The sequence below is a fragment of the Arachis hypogaea genome, chromosome 11 (genome assembly GCF_003086295.3).
Source record: "Arachis hypogaea cultivar Tifrunner chromosome 11, arahy.Tifrunner.gnm2.J5K5, whole genome shotgun sequence".
Taxonomy (NCBI): domain Eukaryota; kingdom Viridiplantae; phylum Streptophyta; class Magnoliopsida; order Fabales; family Fabaceae; genus Arachis; species Arachis hypogaea.
The window spans coordinates 16235203-16258909 of NC_092046.1; the positions used below are offsets into that span (position 1 = coordinate 16235203).

At 39.1% G+C, this 23707-nt stretch overlaps 1 long non-coding RNA gene across 1 annotated transcript; it reads left to right on the forward strand.

The window, feature by feature from the left end:
* The first annotated feature begins 12259 nt into the window (after window positions 1-12259).
* LOC140176321 (uncharacterized) lies at window positions 12260-18246 on the forward strand. The gene is made up of 3 exons (XR_011867343.1): window positions 12260-13166; window positions 13258-13436; window positions 13672-18246. It is a non-coding gene; the product is annotated as an uncharacterized lncRNA (long non-coding RNA).
* The last annotated feature ends 5461 nt before the right edge of the window (window positions 18247-23707 follow it).

The following is a 23707-nucleotide window of genomic DNA, read 5'->3' on the forward strand; positions in this document are numbered from 1 at the left end:
ATGATTTGGTTACTTTTCTTTCTCGTAATCATTTTATACCTTGTGTTCATTTTCATTTACCTTGTTTTTATCTTGCAAGCTTACTTGTATTCTCATGATATATGAAAAAACGGGTACTCTTTTGAGTCTTTCTCTTTCCCCTTACCGTCATCTTGGAACGGCAGCAAGGGGTTCTAATGAGGCCCATCTATTGAAAACTACTAGTATTTTGTGTTAAAATTTATTGTATGAAAATTACTATCAAGTTACAAGTATGTCTTCCTAGGACTGATCACCTCAGAATCTCCTATGTGAAGACACACGGATATCCATCGAGATATGGCTAAACGGCCAAATAAACAAATGATACGCAAATAAATGACCAATATCATACATGAAAATAAACCAAGTTTTAACGAGCTCACAAATCAGGAGTTCAAAAGGGAAACATACTACCCCAACAACAACAGAAAGAGTCAAAGGTTACAAGTTCAAAAGGGTAACACATCGGCCCAGCAAACAAAAAGACTTCAATATTACAAGTTTAATTACAAAATTTTCACTTCCTCGGTATGTCGACGATCTTGTCGTCTTGGATCATTATGAAAGCACCAGCAGCCTGAGGTGTCGTATTCAGGGGCAATTAATGCGACTTGGGCTTTAATCGCCTCCTCGGTAGCATCTATTGCATCCCGAGCATCTTTGATAATCTACTTGTTCTTTTTCTTCAAGTTTGTGACCTCAAGGCTAGCTATGTCCGCCGATCTCAAGGCCTCCACCAGCTCCTTTTCTAATTCTTTCACCTTACTCTCGGCCGCTTCGGCCTGACATTGAGTGGTGTTGAGATGCTTTGAAAGAGAAAGGTCCCGATCAACAAGACGTTGGATCTCGTCACCTGCCTCCTTCATCTTCCTATCGGCTTCGCTTAGTTAAGCCCCCGATGTCTCTTCTTCAGCCTTCAACTTAATAGTTTCATGCTGAGCCATCTTATACTTTCCATCTAGAATCTGACACTAAGCTAAGATCGGCTCCACCTTCCTTGCGATAGCGGCAGCTTGGAGAAGGCTCTGATACATCCACCTTGTTTAGGCGGCTAGGTCCTTGTCTCGGAAGAAGTTTTCAGTGCCTGGCAACAGCTGGAAATCAACAAAGAAGCCCGCGTCAAAAGTTTTTTTCCATCACAGAGTGCACCTGACCCGGGCTGGAGTTGGATTTTGTTTTCTTGGGGTTGAGGATCATGACCACTTCAGGCTCCTCAACCTGAGCATCCAAAGACTACGCAACCACTGCCAGTTGGCCGTGGTCAACCTCACCACTAGCCCTGTGCCAAGGAGGTAGCCCAGTCGGAGGTTGAGATTGAACCTCTGACTCGTCAGCTTGAGAGATCTCGACTTAAGGAGTGTAGGAATCAGAGTTCTTGTCATTCCCAGGGAAGAAGTGAGTCATTAAATGACTAATGAAATTATTCCCAACAGCCATCCTAACACAAAAGAAAAAGAAAACCAAGTTACGAAGTTGGCAATTAAGCAGTAGTAAGTAAATCAGGGCATTGTCAAAATAACAGAACCTATGCAGTCCCGTCTAGCTTTCCAGTCACCCATTAGGAGGTGAGGGTTAAATATTTCCAGCAACACATCGGCAATTTGTTGGTTCTGCCGACCTAAACTTTCACATGTCATTTTGATCAAGTAGTTGAAACCAGTGCTGAAACTCCAATAGGTCGGAATGCACCTCTCCCCCTCAAGGGTAAGCCAGAAGGGATGATGACCTCAGGCTAACCTTATTTCGATAAAAGTCTCTTTAAAGCCATGAAGAGGATCTTCAAAGAGGCCGAAGATTTTACGATTTTGCACAACCTAAAAAGAAAGGTACCTTTTTTATGCTTTCCCTCCCGGAAAGGGTTCGTGAGTAAGACGAAGAAGAGGAAGACTTTGATGGCGGCAGGGAGCTCTAAGTACTTGCAGACCATTTCAAAGCACCGAATGGCAGCCTAGCTGTTCGGATGAAGTTGTGAGAGGGAAACATCACATTGATTTAAGAGAGCCATGATGAAGGGGGAGAAGGGAAGTTGAACTCCCAAGGTAGTGAACATAAGTTTATACACTCACATACAGTCTGGGACATAAGGAGCCTCAAGATTAAGTTAGCAAACATGTTCCCAGGATCCTGACACCAAGAGTTCACAATTTGCCTCGTAGGGGCCGCCTCCGCACAATGCTCTCGAGTCATGGAGCTCTGTTAACTCCTCCGCGGTTACCTTGGAGGACGTGCTCGTGACATCAATAGTACACCAAGTGTACCAATTTACAAGGGTTGCTATGCCATACCTACAATGGGGGCACTGCTTAAATCGTGAGGTCGGGAGAAGGTTCTAAGCCAAAAATAAGTTATTCTACACTTAAACCAAAATCATTCTACACTAAACCATTCTAGCCTAAACCGCAAAAAAGACACCTATGGCACCCCCTAAAATCTATCTAGCAAGCATTAGTTCGATCTAAGAAAGCAACAATAAAAAGGAAACCAAGGTAATAATGGCATAGAATAAGCAAAAATGGCATGGATAAAATGGTCACTTACTAACAATTACGGCGCGGAAAGGCATTGTAAGATGAAAATGGCAGGACTCTCGTGACAGTAGCAAAAAATCTGCAAGCAATGAGAAAAATGACATTTTCAGAAGGGTAGATAAATGGGTAAGTAATGGTAAGCAGTTGTGGAAAAAGAAGAGAAAAGGAAAATGATGATATGAAACGAGGGTGAAAAGTGTAACCGAAGAAGAAGCGTGAAAGGTCAGGGATAGAATAGACTTTTCCACGTGCTTTCAAATCACATTTAAATTTAAATGCATTTAATGTTATTGGCACGATAACCAAAGCAACGCCCTCGGATAGGGGTTGGGGGCAACCCCCATGCACGAGGAAAGTACCAGAGGCTTGAGCTCTTGCCGACCAAGCCATGTTGGGCGAAAACCACCTCTCACGAGAACATGGGTAGTCGAATGTGTCAGTCGTGAACCTCACGACTTGACGCATTAGGGGCACTGTTCTACTCTAACCCAATAAGAATTGAAGGTCCATTAAGCGGCCCGCGCCTCGTCCGTACGACGAGATATCCTCAACGTAACCCGGTCTTCGCAAGAGAAGATCCGAACAGTTGGCGGAAGCTTTTAAGGGGCTAGTCCCGAGTAAAAGGCCCCACCCGAACATATAGGGGATAAAGGAGAAGGACCTACCCTTCTCCTTAGGTACATCACTTTTAACCTAATATGTCGCCTCTTTGTACGAACACTTATTTTGGTATCGGAGTGTCCTTGCAGGTGGTCTCATCTGCCAACTTACCGACCTCGCTCTTAGGTTCTGACTCTCACCTCTAACGATCTTTCTATCACCGGTTCAACGAACGACCGAACACAATATATAATAAAAAAGATGTTAAAGAAAAAAGAAAAGACAAAAAAAAAACGAAAAAAAATTACAAAATATAATTAAACAATATTAAAAAAAGGCAACGCAAAAGAGGAAAAAAATAAGAAAAAAACTAGGAATGGCAAAATTCCCCGAGACGCGGGGATCCCTGCGGGGACTGCCCCGAATGGGGATCCGATTGTGGGGAATTTTTCCCGCAGGGATGGGGATGGGGGACAAAATTCCCCCGAAGCAGGCGCGGGGACCCGAGCGGGGATCCCCGCCCCGTCCCCGCTATTCCCCGAAATTTATGAATTCCTTGAATTATCCTTAATAGTTTATTTCTCATATATGTTTTTTAGAAATTTCTCACACACACATATATATAGAAACCCAAAACTCCTAATCTTTATTTGCATAACCCTTCTTCAATTCAGAGATTCCTAAGGCAGTCCATACTTCATCCAACCTCTCTGCAGCCACCCCTTCGTCACCCTTCTCACCGCATCGTCACACCTCACCGTGCCATCACCCTTACCGCGTCGTAATTTCTTTTTGCGGCGTTCTTTTTCATAACTCTGCCGTCGTGTCCATTCTCCTCTTTGTTGCCGCGTCTCCCACCTCATCTACTACTTTGTCCTTTGGCTCGTCGTTGCGTCCCCATTGCGTTATTTCGAAAGAAGTCACCATCGTGTCATTTAGACTTTTTGTATAAAATCTTGCAGTTTTTGTATAAGATAGATACTTGCAGCTCTATTCATATGGAAAGTAATAATTAGTTAGAACTATTATGTACATGGGGAATGGGGTCTCCGCGGAGAATGGGGCCCCGTGGGGAATGGGGATGGAGAGCAATATTCCCCCACGGCGGGGAATGGAGCGGGGATGGGGAGCAAATCTCAGGGCGGGGATGGGGAGCAGGGAGGCATCCCCCGCCCCCGCCCTGCCCCATTGACATCCCTAAAAAAAACGTAATTCTATTAAAAAACACAGTATTACAAAACTTGATTAAATTTAATTTCCGAAGACTTAACTACCTTACCTTTCTAGTCTTCTTTAATTATATGAAAGTGAAATAAAAAGAAAGGAGCAGGACATTAACACTGACGCGCTTTAGTTTGGTCTTTGGGACCGGTTGGTTGAGGCAATGGAAACTCGCTATTGGACTTGTCATCTTTCAACTCCACTATAACTCTATCTAATCATGTACCAAATTCACTACCAAAAATGAAAAAGCTTTAATTAATTAAATAAATTCACCGTTATGGCCAAACAGTAGCACCAAAAGCACATAAAAGGAAGCGATTATAAATTTCAAAAGTATAATATTAAATATTATTCAGAGCATCCTTATTCGCTAATGTGAGAATATATGCAATTAAATTTGTAAAGATAAAAATATGTGCAAACTAATTAATTCTTTAGTTCGTAATCAGTTATTCACGATTGATCACGACAGTAATTCCAATGTATTAATAAGCTTTATTTACTATATAATGATGATTAAGAGCAGTGGCAGAACAAAAAAAATTATAAGTGTTTCAGACATTTCTTCTGAACCAATAAAATCACTTAATTCACAATACAAACTAAAAATAATTTGCAAGAATGGGTGAACGCAGATCGGATCAGATCGGATTGGATATTGTCAAAATTTCGATCCGATTCACACTAAAATCATTGGATCGGATCAGGTCTAATATCCGTAGTTTTTTAGTTTCAATTCGATCCGCACATTTGCGGATCGAATCGGATATCGAATATATTCGTAAAACATAAAAATACTTTTTAAAAGTTTATTTTTATTTAAAAATCAATAAAGTCTTTTTTTCTATTTTTTAAACATGTTTACTTTTAAAATAATATTAAATATATTTTTCTTAAATAATAAAAAACAAAATAATAAACATATATGATTATTATTAGTTGAAATAAAACATAAAAATAATATTTACTTATTTATTTATTTATTTTTGCAGATACGCGGATATGCGGATACCTACATAAAATCTGTAATTCAATCCTATTAGTGTGCGAATCCGATATGATCTAATCCGATAGCCTTGTTGATCGGATTTATATCCGCAATTTTCGATCAAATTCAGATAAATGTCGCGGATATGCAGATCGGATCCGATCCATTAGCACCCCTAAAGTAAGATCTTAAATAACAACTACTAATGATTTTTATAAATTCAAATGATATGAAATGATATTTTTATATTTAAATAATATCTTCATATTTTACCTATTTTTTCTAAACTTCCTTAAAAATATGAGAAAAATTAATTAAATTCATCATCTATTCTAAAATTTCATTTATTTATAGAAACGAGGTACTGAGATAAAGATACATAAATATAAAATTATATTTAAAAGATGAGATATGAATGTACACATTATGTCAAAAGACACTAAATTAGTATATTTTGTATTCTTCTTGATAGAAAAGGCACAAAGATACTAACAGGAAATTTTTTATTTTAATAAATAAAATAATTATAATAATGACTGAAATAAATAAATTTAAAAATTATTACCGAAATAAATAACTCTCTTTTATCTCGTTTATAGTGTAAACGAGATTATTTTACACGTATCTCGATTATAGTGTAAACGAGATAAGGCTGGGAGATGTCTTTAAATAGATGTCGTTCACAGCCTTTGACCGGGTCTCAGTTTCAACTTTTCAACGACTTTCTCATCTCTTTTACCCATTTCTAACTATATTATCGATAAACACGACGATAGCACGCACAGTTGGTAACAATGGAGACATCAACAGGTTGAACGAGACTTTGCATTACGCCGGGGCAGCCGACTTTGAAGTTAGTTCTGTTGTGTTGAATTTTGTGCAATCCCATAGCGATGTATTTTTGCATGTAGCCATGGTTAGGGAAGTCACGAAGAATTAGAGTATAATTTGTAGCGTTAGGAATATGTCGCTTGTAAAAATTTGGAACTCTATTTAATTGTGGTAGGTTATTACTACATAATTATTAGTTTGGAATTCTATTTTACCTGTGGTAGGTTGTTACTACTTATTGTAATCTTCTAGTTAGGTTTTTTTAGTATCAAATATATTAAAATTAACATAATAATATTTGTCTAAAAATATGTAATTAAAGATGTAAATATGTTCTTAATTAGAAGTATCTTTAACTTAGAAAAAATATTTATTTAACTTTAATATTTTTTATACTAAAAAGATCTAATTACAAAAGTAAAAAAATAGTATAAGAATTTAATAAGAAAAATATAGAAACCTATTTAAAAGTTTTAAAATACGAGGACTGTTAAACGTTGAAGACCCAATTAAAGTTTTAAAATTATTTCTTTATAATTCTGAATACTTTTTTTTCTTTAGAGGCCTCGCCTTCTACTTCCCCGGCAAGTGAGTCATACCCTTCCTCCACCCGATGTCATCGTCCCGTATCTAGTTGAGGCTAGATTTGGCAATACGGTGCTCCTCAGGGATTTCACATTCGACAATTCCCTGATTACGGCATTCGTAGAGCGACAGCGTCCGAAGACCCACACGTTTCATCTCCCGTGTTGAGGCCACTATCACCCTACAGGACATGGTATACCACCTAGGGCTACGCGCACACGGGACCTCAGTCAGAGGTGCCTCCATGACTTTGGTAGGTGGTACCATATGGAGACGTGGTAGTTGGTGGAGCGGCTGCTGGGTGCCAGGCCTCCAGTGGCTCCACAGCAGGCCGTGCAGAGGAAGGAGTTGTTCACGCTGAAGCTTGTTTGACTGCCCCCTACAGACGACTCAGAGACCCTCCGACAGTATGCCAGGTGCTACATTATGTTATGGATCAGAGGATATCTGATGACAGACAAGTCGAACAACTTGGTTCACATGCGTTGGCTCCCACTTCTTGAGGACTTCGGTCGGTGCCGGGAGTTGTCTTGGGGCTCGGCTGTACATGCTTGGACGTACCAGTCAGTGTGTTCGGTGGCAAACCAAGGCGTCAGGACATCGCCGGCTGCACTCCGCTGTTGGTGTCCTAGATCTGCCAGAGATTTTATCAGTGGTGTCCAGCAGATAGAGGGATCTACTAGTATCCTATGGCGGAAAGCTCCATCACTTGTTTCACCATGATTCTCCCATGGATGTCGAACATGAGCCTCACATGCTCGTCCCCTAGAAGGCAAAATAATCAAAATCGGAAAACTCCATTACCCATGAGTTCCAGCAACCTATACCTCACCCTTCTAACCTCCCTCATTTCTGTTCCACTGAGGTTGCTCAATATCAAACTCTTCAACTCCGACAACGTACTTACACGCTGAGTCCGCAACAGTATTGGATTCTCACACTCAAATATCATCCATTGTCGCTATTTTTCATACGACAATTGGGATAAACACACACAACTATGTACAAGCTGTTACTGGCCATTGTTACCTTGTTTTTGTGAGAAAAACAAGACAGAAAAATGATATGAAATATGTGTGGAGAATGCCAAGGGTTACACATCTTTTTTATAGCGGCTGAAAATTTGTCCCATCGTGTATCGTTTTCACTATGAACGAGATAATATTGCACGTATCTCGTTTACACTGTAAACGAGATACGTGCAAAATTATCTCATTTACAGTGTAAACGAGATAAAGAGAGGGTGGTGCACGAAATTTGAATTCGCACAACTTTACCGGTAAGTGCACCGGGTCGTCCAAGTAATACCTCAGGTTAGTGAGGGTTAATCCCACGAGGATTGTTAGATTGAGCAAGCAATAGTTGTCTTGCAGGACTTAGTCAGGCAAATAGAAAAAGAGTTGTTGTTGTTGAATTCGCATAAAACAAGAAAGTAAAGAAAGTAATTAAAGATTGGTAAAGAGATAATATACGAAAGCAGTTAAGGTCTCGGAGATACTTATCTTTCTGGATTAATACTTCTTACTAACTATTTTAACAATGAGTGATTCATTTTATGGCAAACCATATGTGACTAAAACCTACTCTTGTAGTGAATTAATCTCCTCTAATCTTGATCAAAAGCCACTCTCGTGGTCATTAAATTCAAATCGGAGGGTGAAGTTCAAAAACCAGTTTAGCGCCATAAAAATCTCAATTACCCAAAGCTAACAGAATTTCATGTCACATATCCGATTAGTTCATATAATTAGAAGTTTAGGAGGAGTGTTTTCAAGCTGTAGCTCAAGCGAGATAGCTTTCTCGAGAATCACAAGAGCTCATGTAGAATAAGGGTCAATACTCTCGTTTCACCCAGATTCATGATATTAAGAACGAAAACAACACCTTAGAATTGAATCAAATATTAATTAAAAGAGCAGAGTAATAACATTAATCCATAGGAATAAGCAGAGCTCTTAACCTTAATCAGGAGGTTTAGTTACTCATACTTTACAGAGAAAACTAAAAGAAGATCTGAAGTAATGTGTCTCCCCTCCTAGGAGGCGTGATCCTCAAGAGGAAGGAAGTCTCCTATTTATAGTAAAAACTTCTAAGACTAAACCTAAAAGATATTAATTTAAATTTAAAAGTTACAAGGATAAGATAACATAAGCTAATGAGTGCTAAATCCACTTTTGGAGCCCACTTGGTGAGTGTTTGGGCTAATGCCTAACGTTAAACTAGGATGCTGGGCGTTCAACGCTGGTCCCTGCTCCCTAGCTGGCGTTTAACACCAATTTCGGCACTTATTATGGACGAAAAGTATAAACTATTATATATTGATGGAAAGCTCTATAAGTTAGCTTTCTAACACCATTAAAACCGCGTCAATTGAATTTTGATAGCTCAAGATATTCTCATTGGAATGCACGGAGGTCATGATTGACAGCATCTGCTATCCTTTCTTCGTCTCCGAGCAAGATTCTGCCAAATTTGCCAAAAAATCACCTAAAATCATAGAAATAATACAAAGACTCAAAGTATCACCTAAAATCATAGAAATAATACAAAAACTCAAAGTAGCATCCAAAGATGAATTTTACACTAAAAACATAGTAAAAATTAATAAAATCTAACTAAAAACAACTAGAAAATGCAATGAAAAATGGTATAAAATGCTCACGCATCAGAGGGTTATTTATTTCGTTAATAATTTTTTAATTTATTTATTTCAGTAATTATTATAATTATTTTATTTATTAAAATAAAAAATCCCACTAACAAGTGGCATAAGTTTTTTATTTAGTATTAAAATCGTCCTTTTGAATAAAATATTTTTATAAATGACAAAAAAACCCCTTATCCCTAACCTTTCACTCTTCTTCTTATTTTCTTCCATTATCAAAACTGATAATCATTAACAAAACTACTTCTTCTTCTTCCATTAACCAAATTCAAAACCATTAACAAAATTCAGAACTATAACTCTCTTCTTCTTCCATTAACAAAATTTAGATTCAATTACAAGAATAAAATTTTTTTAAATTCATCTATAATTAAAAGAACCGAAAATGGGATGCATCATTAAAACATCTTTCAATAACGTAATTAATAAAAAACATCTCTAATTATAACAGTGCAATATCTCGATTTACAAGAGATGCAGTTAATCAAAAATGTAATTAATCAAAGAAGAAAATAAAGCAGCGCAACAAATGTTAATTGAAGAAGCACAAGTCGTGAAACCAACGTCACTGCCAAAGGAGGAAGACATGCGTGCTGCTGCCGGTATTGAGCCATCGGCACCAATCATCACTATGCAGAGCTCTTGTGGAGCCTTAACTCAAAGCAAAGACCCGACCCGGAGAAGTTATAACGGTTCAAGCTCGAGGATCTGTCCGCAAGAACTGAACCGGAGTGGAAGTGAAAACGGAAGGAAGCTTTCGCCGGTGATAGTGGATGTTTTGGTGAGGACGAATCAGGTTATGAGTCACCGCAGTTGCCTATCGTCTTCGTCGTTGCTTCGGTCACCAGTCACGAATCACGATGGAGGTTTTGGCGAGGACTAGTGAATGCTTTCCTTCATGATCGCTGTTTAGCGAGAGATCGAGGGTTGTGTTCATGTTCTTTGCTTGAAGAGGGTTTCGCGGGATAGAGAGGGTTTGGAGTTCATGTGGCGTGTGGATCTGGAACGTCTGGGAAGAAGGAGATGGAAAAGAGAAGACTTGTTCTTCAGATCTATTCCTTCGTAATTTTTTATTTTTTGTCAGGAATAAATGTGTATTTTTATAAATAAAAGATGGTTTTAATAATAGATGTAACATTGAGGATGATTTTAAATTCAAAATAAAATTAGGGACGATTTTAATTTTGACCCTATTTAGGGAGCAAAATAGTACTTATCCCTTTTTTTATTATTCCAATTAATTTTTCATAATTCTATTTTTTATCATTATATTTTTCTTTCTAGATCTTTTATATAAAAAAATAAGAATAAATTTGACTTTCATAATTTATTTTTTTATATTTAGTTTATCACTAAATAAAATATAAGAATACTAATTTTAGTATATCTGTCCTTTGTGTCTTGTTTTCAATGTCATGCTTTATCTTATTCTCAAAACTAAATGCAACCTAAGATACAAACAATAATAACCCTTTCGGGTACCGTTCCCACTAGGGGTGAGCATGGGTAGTGGGTACCCGATTACCCGTCCGAATCCGAACCGAACCAATTAAATTGGTTCTGGAACCAACGGGTAATCGGGTCCAACCCGAACCAAACCAATGTCTCTCTCTAGTAATTGGTCCCGGTAATAGTTCTGGGGATGCGGAACGCAAACCAACCTGTGGACTTGACCTTATATTAGTTAAATAAAAAACTAAAAATTTAAAATATATATATGCATTTTAATGATTTTGAGTTACCCAATAACCCTAACAAACACTAGCAGCGGCGCCCTCCCTCACCCCATGGAGTAAATCCTAGCAGAGCTTCCTTAAACCTCACCACCTCACCGTTACTCACGCAACCAGCTTCCTCTCCATTGTCGACGTCTCCGTTGGCATCTCTGTCAGCATCGTCTTCTGTGGGACCATCAACATCGTCATCCCTGGGACTGTCAGCATCGTCTTCTCCATCGTCATCTCTGGTAGTGACAGCGACAGCGATGCAGCAACCAAGTTCCTCTTCGTTGTCAGTGTCTCCAATTTCGTTTTTTTTTTATGTTTTTATGAATTCTGTTTCATTGGGTACCCAATTATCCGAAACGAACCAATCCATTCTTAATCAGTTTGGTTTGGTTTGGGTACATACACAAAAATACATAAATCCGAACTAATTACAATTCAATTGGTTCAGTTCTAATTTTACCCTAAACCCGAACCAATCCGACCCGTGCTCACCCCTAGTTCCCACACCCACATTATTTATATTACCATTATTTCACCTTAAAGATTCTTGTGACTTAAACATCGAAATTCATTTGCAAGTACCCCACCCATGTAGAAATGCCAACACGGAGATGCAACCCAGAACAAGGAGATTTATCACAGTTTTGTCCTTATTCTACAAATCTATGTTCTATGACTATAAAAAGTAATCCTAATTTCACTTTCGAAACATTAGCGCAGTTAGTGAGAACCTGATTGCTTGTTGTGATTCTCTTTTTCAGACTAATTTTTACCACATACTCATGATAACCACCGGCAACATCACAAATTCTTATGAAGATACCTAAAATTTTAACTATTCTAATTATTCAATTTTAAAATTCATAGCAACTCAATATTTTATTACTACCCATTGAACAACAGTGGAACATATATCATTGCCCAGTACCTTGGTGTTAGTGACCACGGATGCGCCTCCATTGTTTTTGTTAGTTGTGCCCTATTTGATACCAAGAACATTACCATTCAAGTATCACTTTTTTTCTATGACTAACTACTAATATGCTGCCATTAATGCCATTATAAGTAGAAAAAAGTTTGGAGAACATACAATACTAAAGCTGAGCTCAAATTGTTTTGGTCAACAACACCCATGGTAGTCACTACAAAAAATTGTTCAATTTTAAATTTGAAACACATGCCAATGAACGAGTCCACCATCATCCTCAAATTAGCACTGCCATTAAATCAACTTGAACAAATAAAACCGCAACCCAGCAAAGCCAGAGTTGTTGCTTCCCATAAAAGGGACAGTTGCAACCACCTCTTCCAAAGCATCGTCATGTAGCTATCGTAAATACATCTTAGTGGATGCCTCATACCACTGTGAGCTCTCAATCATGCCTCACATTACCGCTAAAGAAATTCTATCATCGTCAAATCACATTGCCACAATTGTAGAACACAGTCGCCTCTGCAAGTAAACGATATCATAGTCTCCCTTAATTCATACACATGAACATCACGATTGACAGTAATGAGGAATAGTGTTTCACAGCCATTTATGTCAATCTTCAACCCCAAACTAGAAGATTACTTTAACTAAAAGTTTTATCACTAGTGGTCAACATTTTTTTTGTTTTTGGGCTAAGCCTTTCAACCCTACCTAACCCCAACAACCCATCGCCCCAAACCCAGATCCCCTATTTTACTTAGACTAAGATAATTCATGTGGAAGTTGAAAACAATGGAACTTGAACACAGTGCTCCCATGGCTTCCTTTTCAGACACACGGTCCTCTTCTCTTCAACACTTTCTTTCATTTTTTATTTGTTTTTTATCTGATTCGATGCATGGTATGATTGTGACGGTTTTCTCAAATCTCCTCCGCTGGAAGCTCCCCTGATGGAAGCTCTATTGCCAAGGGTGAAGGAACCCACAAATTTTCACTAGAATTTTCTCTTTACTAAATTGCTTGAATCTGAAGTAAAATCCTTGTTTCAGAATAAGCTTGAAAGGTATGTTGATTGTCTTTTTTGCTTTCCTTCCTAGATTTCTGTCATTTTTAATTTTGTATCTATTTGAGACTGTCTTCTGGTTCAAACACAGCTTGCTCCCCTGTCTGCTGCCCCCTCCGGTTCCTTCCCTAGCTTCAATGACCACCTGATTGGGTACCGTTAAAACTAGGTCTCCATTATGTTTGATTGCCCCTTCGTGCTGTATATGCCTTCCTCCTATTCTTCTGAGTTTCTCTGCTTCTCTTCTCAATTAGGTTTCAATTATCACTGGTAATCTCACTAACCAATTGCTTGAAAGTGTACTTGTTGCTCTTTGTGTTGCTATGAGATGAGTTAAATGATTTTCCTCCCTTGGAGTTCAGGTTATCCTAGCATCTGGTAAATCTTTCAAAAGATGTGCTATGTTCTTCAAATAAGCTAGTATTTTGCCTATTTGAGATCCTGATTTTATTGATTGTATCAATTGTAAATTATCTGACTCTATTAAAACTTTCTCCAACTACAGATTTTTTTGTCATTATCAATACTTCCCTGAGTGATAATGCTTCAGCTTCAAGACTGGAGAAAGCCCTGATTTCTGTTGTTGATCCTGTGATAAATTTTTCTTGCCAATCTCTAAGAACCATTTCAGTTGCTCCCTTCCTGTTAGATTTTCTAAAGCTTGCATCCACATTGATTTTCAACCAATCTCTTGGTGGAGCCCTCCAGATAACATTTCTCATCCTCCTATTTTTTGCTCCTTTGTGTTTTACTTTTACATGTTCAATTGCCGATAAAAATTCTGTTTGCATTATCTTTGCTGCTTGAATTGTTCTATCTGGATTCATTTCTTTTCCTTGAAAAATATGATTATCCCTTTGTTTTCAAATAGTCCAGCACATGAATCCTAAACTTCCTATTTGTTGTTCCTGCATTTCTCGGCCTTCCTATTTTATTTTGTTGATTGTTTCCAGCAACGATTGAATAAATGTTCGAATTGAATTATCCGTCGATTTTGCCTGAATTTGTGCTCCAAACCAAGTAGGTCTTGTCCATGGACATAATAGGATAGCATGCTCCACTGATTCTTCGCCGTCCCTGCATATCCTGCATATTGGACTGTTAGTAATTTTCCTTTTTCAAAGATTATTATTAACTGCAATAATATTGTGTGAGGCTTTCTACAAAAAGAGTTTTATTTTATTTGGTATGTGCATCTTCCATATCTCACTCAAAAATTTCTTTATATTATCACTAAAAGATGTCTAATTATCCTCACCAACTCTCTCTTTATATTTAGCAATGTAGTATCCTGATTTTATAGTATAATTTTTATCTAATCTGTATGGCCAGAAGAAGCAGTCTTCTTTATTGATGAGACTTATAGGTGTGCTTAGGATCTTTTCCTTTATATTAGGGTGAAACACATGCCGTAATAACTCTTCATTCCATCTTCTCCTTTCCACCAATAAGTCTTTAACCATTGATATCCTATTGTCCTGGTATTTCTTTAAATTCCCGCCTTCAATAATCTAATTGTCTTTCCATATATCAATATTACTTCCATCTCCAATGCTCCATCTTTCATTCCTTCTAATAAAGTCTTTCCCTTCCACTAAAGTTTTTCAAACCCAAGAGTCTCCATTTTTTGGCTTTGCCTCCCAAAAATTTTCATTCAAAAAATAAATTTCTTTTAAAATTTTTACCCATATTATCTCAGGATTCTTTACAAGTCTCCGTGCTTGCTTAGCCAAATATGTCATAATTTGATTCTCTAATTTTTTGAATTCCAACCCTCCATCCTTCTTACTACTAGTTATTCTTTTCCAATTTATCCAATGTGTTCCTCTCTCCTTTCCTGATCCTATCCACCAAAATTTTTCTACTTTTCCTTTTAATCTCTTGCAAAAACTCTTTGGCAACTTCACCACATTCATGACATATGAAGGTATAGCCTGGATCACTGCTTTAATTAGGATTCTTTTCCCAGTTTGATTATGGAGTTTCTCTTTTCATCCCATAATTTTCTTATTAACCTTATCCTCTATCCATTCTAGTGCTTTCATCTTAGATCTTTCCCATTTCACAAGCAGGTCCAAACACTTTCCTGGATTATCCCAAGTAGATATTCTAAAAATTTCTTCAATTTGTACTTTTGTATTTATAGAAACTTGATCCCCAAATATTATTCCGGATTTATCCAAATTTATTCTTTGACTGGAGACTTCCGTGTAAATATTTAAGATTTGAATAAGTTGATATATATATTCTTCTCTGGCTTTCGAGAAAATGATACAATCATCAGCAAACAAAAGATGAACTAAATTCGGAGCATTTGGAGCTAATTTCATACCAGTAATATTCCCTTATCTCTCTGCTTTATTTATCAAGATGGTAAATACTTCAGCCAAAATAATGAACAAATAAGGTGAAAGCGGATTCCCATGTCTTAAACTCCTTTGTGGTTTGATTTTTATTATTAGTTTTCCATTCACTTTAAACTTATAATTTGCTCCTATAACACAAATCATCATCATCTTCATGCATTTTTGACAAAATCCAAAGGCCTTTAATACCTCTTCCAAAAAGTCACATTCAAGCCTATCATATGCTTTATTCATATCCAATTTTATTGCTAAATCCTCCATCCTCTCTCTTCCTTTCTTTCCAATTTCATGAAATGCTTCCTGGACAATAACGATATTATCCTGTATCATTCTCCCTCCCACAAAAGCACTTTGAATTGAAGACACAATAATATCCAAAATCCTTTTCAGCCTGATTACTAAAAGTCTAGATATTATCTTATAAATGAAATTGTAACAACTTATCGGTCTGAGATGATTCAAATTTTTTGAATTATCACTAGTGGCCAACATTAATGAAGCTTGGATGATAACCGACGATTTTAATGAAATTAAGGATGCTTTAGAAAAAAAATAGTGGGGTGACTATTAATAAAAAAGCTTGTGCAACTTTTGCAGATTGGATTAACAATTATAGGCTTATTGATTTAGACTACTGATGACTGAAAATTTGCACAACATAAATTTCTTTGGCAAGTGTACAGAATCGCCAAGTAATAACTCACTGTTGAGTGAGGTCGATCCCACAGGGATTGATGGATTAAGCAACTTTAGCTAGGTGATTTATCTAGTCAAGCAAATATTTGGTGAATTTGTGTAATTAGATTATCAGAATTATAATTAACAAGGAAAGTAAATATACTGAATGTAAATTACTGAAAAATAAAGTGCTGAAAGTAAATTGTGAAAGGTAAATGACGGAAACTTAGATGATAAGAAATTAAAGAACTGAAACTTAATGAGCAAGGAAGTAAAAGCAAGAATGTAAATGGCAAGAAAGAGTAAATTGCATGAATTGTAAATGGGTTTTGGGCACTGGGAATCAAAGATAACAAGAAACTTAAAGCAATTGAAATGAAGAATAACAATAGGTGAGATTCATTAGGGATTGGAGATATTATAATCCTTCATGAATCAATGGGTCTCAACTTCATTCTCAATCACAAGCTCTCAGGATCTCAATTCAAACTAGGAATTTATTGATCAAAAGAGTTGTGAGGGAAAGAGCTTCAAATTAAATTCTATGATCCCTTTTCCAAGGTTTACATAGAAATTCAAGTGGATTTAAACCCCTTCTGGTAGTTAATAGATCTATTAAGCACAGGAGTTTTTCCTTAGCTACAACAAGCAGATTGAGAAGAAGAAGAATTTTATTCATTCATTTGAATTATAATAGAGCTCCTCCCCCTAATGATGTGGGGTTTAGTTCATCATTTCTCTGGAAAACTTAGAAAGAAAAAGAAAGTACATGGAAAGTAACTAAGTACAAAGAAGAAAGAAAATGATTCAGAGTTTTCTAATTCGGATCCTCTTGTGTAAGAGTCTGAAATCCCCTTTCTAAGTTCAAAACTCTTCCTATATATACTACTTTTGTGATCTTCAAATGACTCTTCAAGTACTTGGATGTGGGCCCTTGGCCTTAGTTGAAGCAAGTTAGGAGTTATTCAAGCCCTTTCTGACATTAACGCTGGCGTTGATGGAGTAACGTTGGCTCATTAACGCCGTTATACTTGCATGAGTGCCCCCTGGAGCTGGCGTTAGTATGCTAACGCTGCCACTAACGCTAGCCTTCAAACCCATTCTGGCCTTGCTACTACGTTAACACACTAACGTTGCCATTAACGCTCCTCTTGTTGTGCATACGCATTCTGTCACATGCATGCGCATCCTTGTGAGTTTCTCCACTTGTGCGTACTGATAAACCCATATTTCATGAGTTCTTTTGTGCTTAATTAGAGTGATTTATTCACCTCTTCACCTACTTATTCACATTAATTGCATAGTTTTACTTTCCCTTCCTCATTATGTCATATAATGAAAAACATGTTTTCTAAGCTTTAAAAATTAATTATTTTAATTACCTTTATTTCCATTCGATGCCGTGATTAGTGTATTGAGTAGTTTCAGATTTTCTAAAGGCAGAATGACTTAAAGGATGAAAAAGGAAACATACTAGAATGGAAGGAAGAAGCAAAACGGAGCTTTAAGGAAACTGGTATCCACGCGATCGCATGGATGACGCGATCGCGTGCCAAGCACGAATCAGCAGCGACGCGGCCGCATGACTGACGCGACCGCGCGCCTCAAGCAGAATACACATGACGCGGTCGCATGACTGACGCGACCGCGTGGGAAGGAAAAGCTCCGAATGACGCGACCGCGTGACCCACGCGGACGCGTGACAGAGGCCACGCACCAGAAATTACAGAATACGCCCCCAGCGAATTCTGAAGCCCTTTTTGGCCCAGATCCAAGTACAGACAGCATAGACCAGAGGTTATAAAGTGTGGGAATGCTTCCATTCAAAGAGAGCTCGCATATTTTCACCTTTCAATGATTTAGATTTAGTTGAGAGGGAGATCTTCTCTCTCTCTCTCTCTTTTAGGATTTAGGATTTCTTCTTGTTTTAGGAGTAACTCTGGATCCAGGTTTAATGTTCTTTTAGTATTACTTCTATTTATTTATTCCAACATTTGAATTGATTATTATTATAAATTGATCTAAGAATTATTCCATGTTACAGATTTCTAATTGAATTTATGATAATTTGAGGTATTTTTAGTTTATGATTGTTCTCTTAATTTAAGCTGCCATTGCTTCCCATCTAAGGACACTTTTATTATTTCAGCAATTTACTTTTTCCCCTTTTGGTTTTGGGTAAGAATTCAGTAACTCAACAGTTATTAAACTCAACATAATTGATAATCGTTACCTAGCTAATTGAGTTGAACTTAATTAATCCCAACCTTTTCTTAGGAAATAATTAGGATTCAAAGGTCAATTTAATTAGTCCCTTAACTTTCCTTTGCTCTGGTAAAGGTTGACCAAGTGGAATTAAGATACAACTTTCATTATTGTTGAGAAGGATAACTAAGTTGGACTTATAATTTCCCTTATCTTGCCAAAAGTTGTTTTACAGTTATTATTTATTTTTACTTGCCATTTAATTCACTCGTCATTCAAATTACTTGCTTCTCACCTTCTAAACCCCGATTACAACCTTTATTGCCAATAATAAGAACATACTTCCTCGCAGTTCCTTGAGAAGACGACCCGAGGTTTGAATACTCGGTTAACAATTTTTAAGGGGTTTGTTACTTGTGACAACCAACACGTTTGTAAGAAAGGTTGATTGCTTGGTTTAGTAACTATACTCACAACGAGAGTTTTTATAATCTCTAAACCATCAATCCTCTGCTCTTTCAAAATGGCACCGTTGCTGGGGAACTGCTAACGTGTGCCTTATTATTGGTTATTGTAAATATTTTTCTTTTGCTTGTTTAATTATTGTTGTTTTTCCTTTTTCTCTTTATTTGCTACTATGAACTCTCACCCCTCTCGCTTTGAGTTTGGTTCTAATATTGTTAAAGGAAATAGAAGTTATAGCAGGAATGTGCATCAAGGTCAGACCAATCAAGGATGGATGGAACCAAGAGGATCTAATCAACCCTTTAGGCAGCAACACCCTCTGAGATATCCTGGACAAAGACCATTCTACCGTGCATACCCAGCTGTAAGACAAGGTGGACAACCTTGTAACTACCAACAAGCCCCACCCCGTGCATATGAACCATCCTTTCAACATAACCTCGAACCACCACACTCACAAGATTCTCTTCACCATTCGCCATCATATGATCCTTCCTTACCCCAATACCAATCCAATCGTTCCCAATCATCACCACTTTCCTTTGTATCATGTCCAAGTCTAGCAAACCGCGAAGTAAAGGATCGCCTGAAAGAAACAATGATCAAATTTCAAACAACCATTCAACAACTAGAGCAAGCACTAATTCAATGGGCCACTAGGCGCTCAAATATACAAGGATCAACCACAGCCCCATGTGGACAGCCCAATGAAGAGCGTAGCATGAAAGAAATGCTAGAGACTCCAGTGGACAAGACAGAAAATGAATTCATACTAGAACAAATGGAAGAAGCTGTCATTGTTCAAGAAGAAGAGTTGGTTGAAGATCTAGGCGATGCTGAACTTCCTTGGGAATCCAGAATCGAGGAAAACTCCGTCCGAGATACCACAGTTGATGCTAAGGAGGATACTGTACAATCTCCAAGGCAAGTCGTTTACGAAGAATCAGACGGAATAATCCAAGAAGCAAATTTCCTTGATGATGATAGTCACAAGCCTAGTTCTCCTAGTGATGAACTTGCGTCTGCAAGTAAATTCTCTGAGATCGAAGAATCTTCCCCAAGTGAATATGAAGATGATGCGGAGGTAGATTTCTCTCAACCTCCAATCTATGACTCGAGTGATGAGGAATACATAGAAGACTTTGACCAGGATACAGATACAATTGAAGATCTTTGCAAGGAAGTGGAAGAATTCACAGAAGAACACAAGGAAACGGAACTCGCAGAACCACCAAAAACACCTATCCCAAGGCCATTACCACCCAATACAAGCTTCAAGTGGGTACAATCCTTAACTTATAATTTTACTTATTCACTTGAATATGGTTTGCTTGAAACAGATGGCCAGCTTAGAGCTCTTTGCGGCTTTAAGAGTAAGAGGGAAATGGCTCGTACTCAGAGCTGGTGCACCAGGTTCAATAAAGTTCCACGCTTCACCTCGAAGTACACGGATTGGTATCGTGCTCAATTGCATGGATCACGGAGAACGTTTGGTCGCCACGGTGAGATTCTACTCTTTAACCCGCCCGAATGGAAACTTACAAATCAAAACGAAGGCGGATCTAAAAACACAGCTTGGGATCATGGATTATGTTCTGACATTCATCATCCCGGGACACTGGATATCTGTTTAAAGCTGCGCAGAAGCTTTACATGCCTAGTTTAGGACCCCGGAGGCTATTGGCATTCCAAGCACTGGTGGAGATTTTTGGACGAATTTAAACACAAGCCACCATAACAGGATACTCTTCCAATGTCCAACTTAAGGACTTTAACTAAAAGTGCTAGGTGGGAGACAACTCACCATGGTATGGTCGCTTCTTTTTCAATTTATTTCTTGTTAATTGCTTTCATTTTTTCCTTTTTTATTTTAATTTATTAAACCTGGAATCATGCATAAGCATCCATGATAGTCATTGCATTCTGCACTTTTCATGCATATAAAAAAAAAAGGTTGCACGACGCGACCGCATGCCCCATGCAATGGCGTCATATCGCGAAAAACACCACCCATGCGTCCGCGTGACCCACGCGGCCACGTGATATATATATCGGCGTAAGGATCCAACGAACAGAAAGTTGGGCTGGAATCATGCGGCCCTTGTGCGTTTCGCACAAATTGGCCCACGCGATCGCATGCCCCATGCGATCGTGTCACTTACCCAATACCAATCCCACGCGACCGCGTGAGTAACGCGATCGCGTCGCATGGATTGCATATCGCCCCAAAAGGAGACAGAGAGTTGCGCTAAAACGTCGCTGGAGTCGTGCGTTTAGCACGACTTCCAGCGACGCGATCGCGTGACCCATGCGATCGCGTCACCCTTCTTTCCCCCCTCTCATGCGATCGCGCACCCCACGCGATCGCGTCACTCCCATTCTCGTCCTAACCACGCGACCGCGTGCTCCACGCGGCTGCGTGGATTCGAAAATATAACCCCCCCAGCCCGCGAACCCTATCAGTCGCGCAGCCTTCACCCCCAACCCTCTTCCCCTTCTCTGCCTCCTCTCCCTCCAACCACCACCCACCACCTTCCAACCGCCACCGCACCATCACCCAGACGCCGCCGCCGACCCGCCACCGCTGCCGTACCACCCCCTCCCCTTCTCTCTCCTTCCTTCTTCCTCTCTCCTCCCCTTTCCACCGCTGCTCGCCGCCACCACCGCCCACCACCACCGGCCATCCACCGCGCCCCACCCCTTCAGCCAGCAACCCCAACCACAACCTCCCACCCTTATCCTCTCCCTCCAACCACCACCCACCACCTAAACCCTTTCTCCGACACCAACCCCCTCCGCCGCCACCACCGCGTTGCTGTGCACCACCACCGCGCCGGACGCCGCCGCAGCCACCTTCTTCCCTGTTCCACCCCTTCCGCTTACCAGGTTTCGCAACACGCAACCATTTTTTTTCTGTTCGTCACTTTTCTGTATTTTTTATTCCGTTTATGTTCATAACTAGGATAGTTAGACTTGCATGTTGTAGTAGATTTTTAGGTTGTTAGGTAGCTTAGACTGTGGTTAGTGGATCTAGATCTGTTTACTTGCACTATTCTTACTTCTGTTTTATCCTATGTGCAAATCTGTTGCTGCTATAATCATGATTCATATGCTTCTTTCTTGTATGTTGCTGCTGTTTACATTGAGTTTTTATGTTTATTTTATATCTATGTACATGCGGCTTGATTTTTTTAATTCATATGAACTGATTAAATTGCTGTTTATTTTCCGGGACAATCCAATTTTAGTCGGAATGCTGTCCAATTTTTTTTTTTAAATTATTTTCATTCATGTTTTGGTTTGGCATTTCTGAAATCTGTTTTACTTTGCTTTACCCAAACCTTTACATGCATGCTATGGCAGACTTTCTCATCCTTTTTGATTTCCTGGTTCATAAACTGCTTGTTCAATTATGAGTACTTCTATTCTTACCTGTGAATCCTTGTTATATGGAATTTTTCTATGCCACTTACCTTCCTAACTCACTGATTTTAATTTACTAATTTCTTTTTCAAATCCTACCCATACTAACCCTTTTGGTCTCTTTCCTGATTATTTTCACTTTCCTCTAACTTTCTACCCATGGCATATTGCTTATTTTCTTTCCATTTAACATTCATTCAATCACATTTCAATTACTCATTTTCCTTATTCTATTTCTCCCCTACCGCTTTGAGTTTCCTTTGTTTAATTGCCTATTTGCTTTCCTATTTTTTTTATCCATTCCTGATTTTCTGTTTTTCAGGATGTCTGCCTCACACAAGAAAGGTAAAGGCAAGGCCACTGGCAAGCGCAAAAGAGGAGAATCCTCCCAGTCCATCATTGCTCTAATGCACGATTCATCATGGCGGGAGAAGAACTTCACACCGCAGGAGAAAGCTAACCAGCTGCTTCCTGCAAATGATCCTATAAAATTTGCAAACCGGTACTGTGAACTGAAGTACCCGGCTTTTGCAAACTCCAAAAATCTATACCTGGAACGTACCTTGAAGATTCCAGAGGCCCTCTAGCAGTACACTACTGAGCAAATCAAGCAACGGGGCTGGTTCTTTCTGGAGAGACCACTGACAGAGGTCAATGCATCTTGGGTCAGGGAATTCTATTGCAACTACTACCTTACTACCCTTGATGCAGTGAACCTGAGAGGAAAGCAAATTCTGGTCACAGAGGAAGCCATAGAGACCATTCTCCAGCTCCCAGCCAAGTCCGATCAGCCAGATGGTTTTGCACAGGCTGAGGAGGACATGGGCCAGATGCAGTTTGACTGGGATGCCGTAAAGGCACGGATAGCTCTCGACCCTGCTATTCCTTGGGAGATGGGTCAGAACACCACTATGCCTAGAGGATCAAGAGAGTGTACTTAAATGATGAGGCTCGGCTATGGCATCAGATCTTGAGTAATTTTGTGATGCCGAGTACTCACGAGACGGAGATCCCGGCTACCATGATCACCCTCCTTTGGTGCGTGCTGGAGGGTAAGGACATATACTTACCTCGTTTTATCCGGCATTATATGGCCAGGGCCCACGTACGAGGCACCCTCCCCTTTCCTTACCTGGTTACACGGCTAGGCCGTCAGGCTGATGTGCCTTGGGAGGATACCGATGAGAGACCACCAGCAGCGAACTGCAGGAAGATCATCTCGCACAGCAGGAACTTCCTTGCTTTGGGCTACAGACCACCACCTGTCACTGCTACTGATGAGACAACCCCTCCGTCTGCTGGACCCTCTTCTTCCACAGCTGCCCCAGCTGCCCCTGCTGCCACCACTACACCTCCACCCGCCTCTGAGCCGGTCTATCGCCTCGTGTACCGTCTATTCCGCCA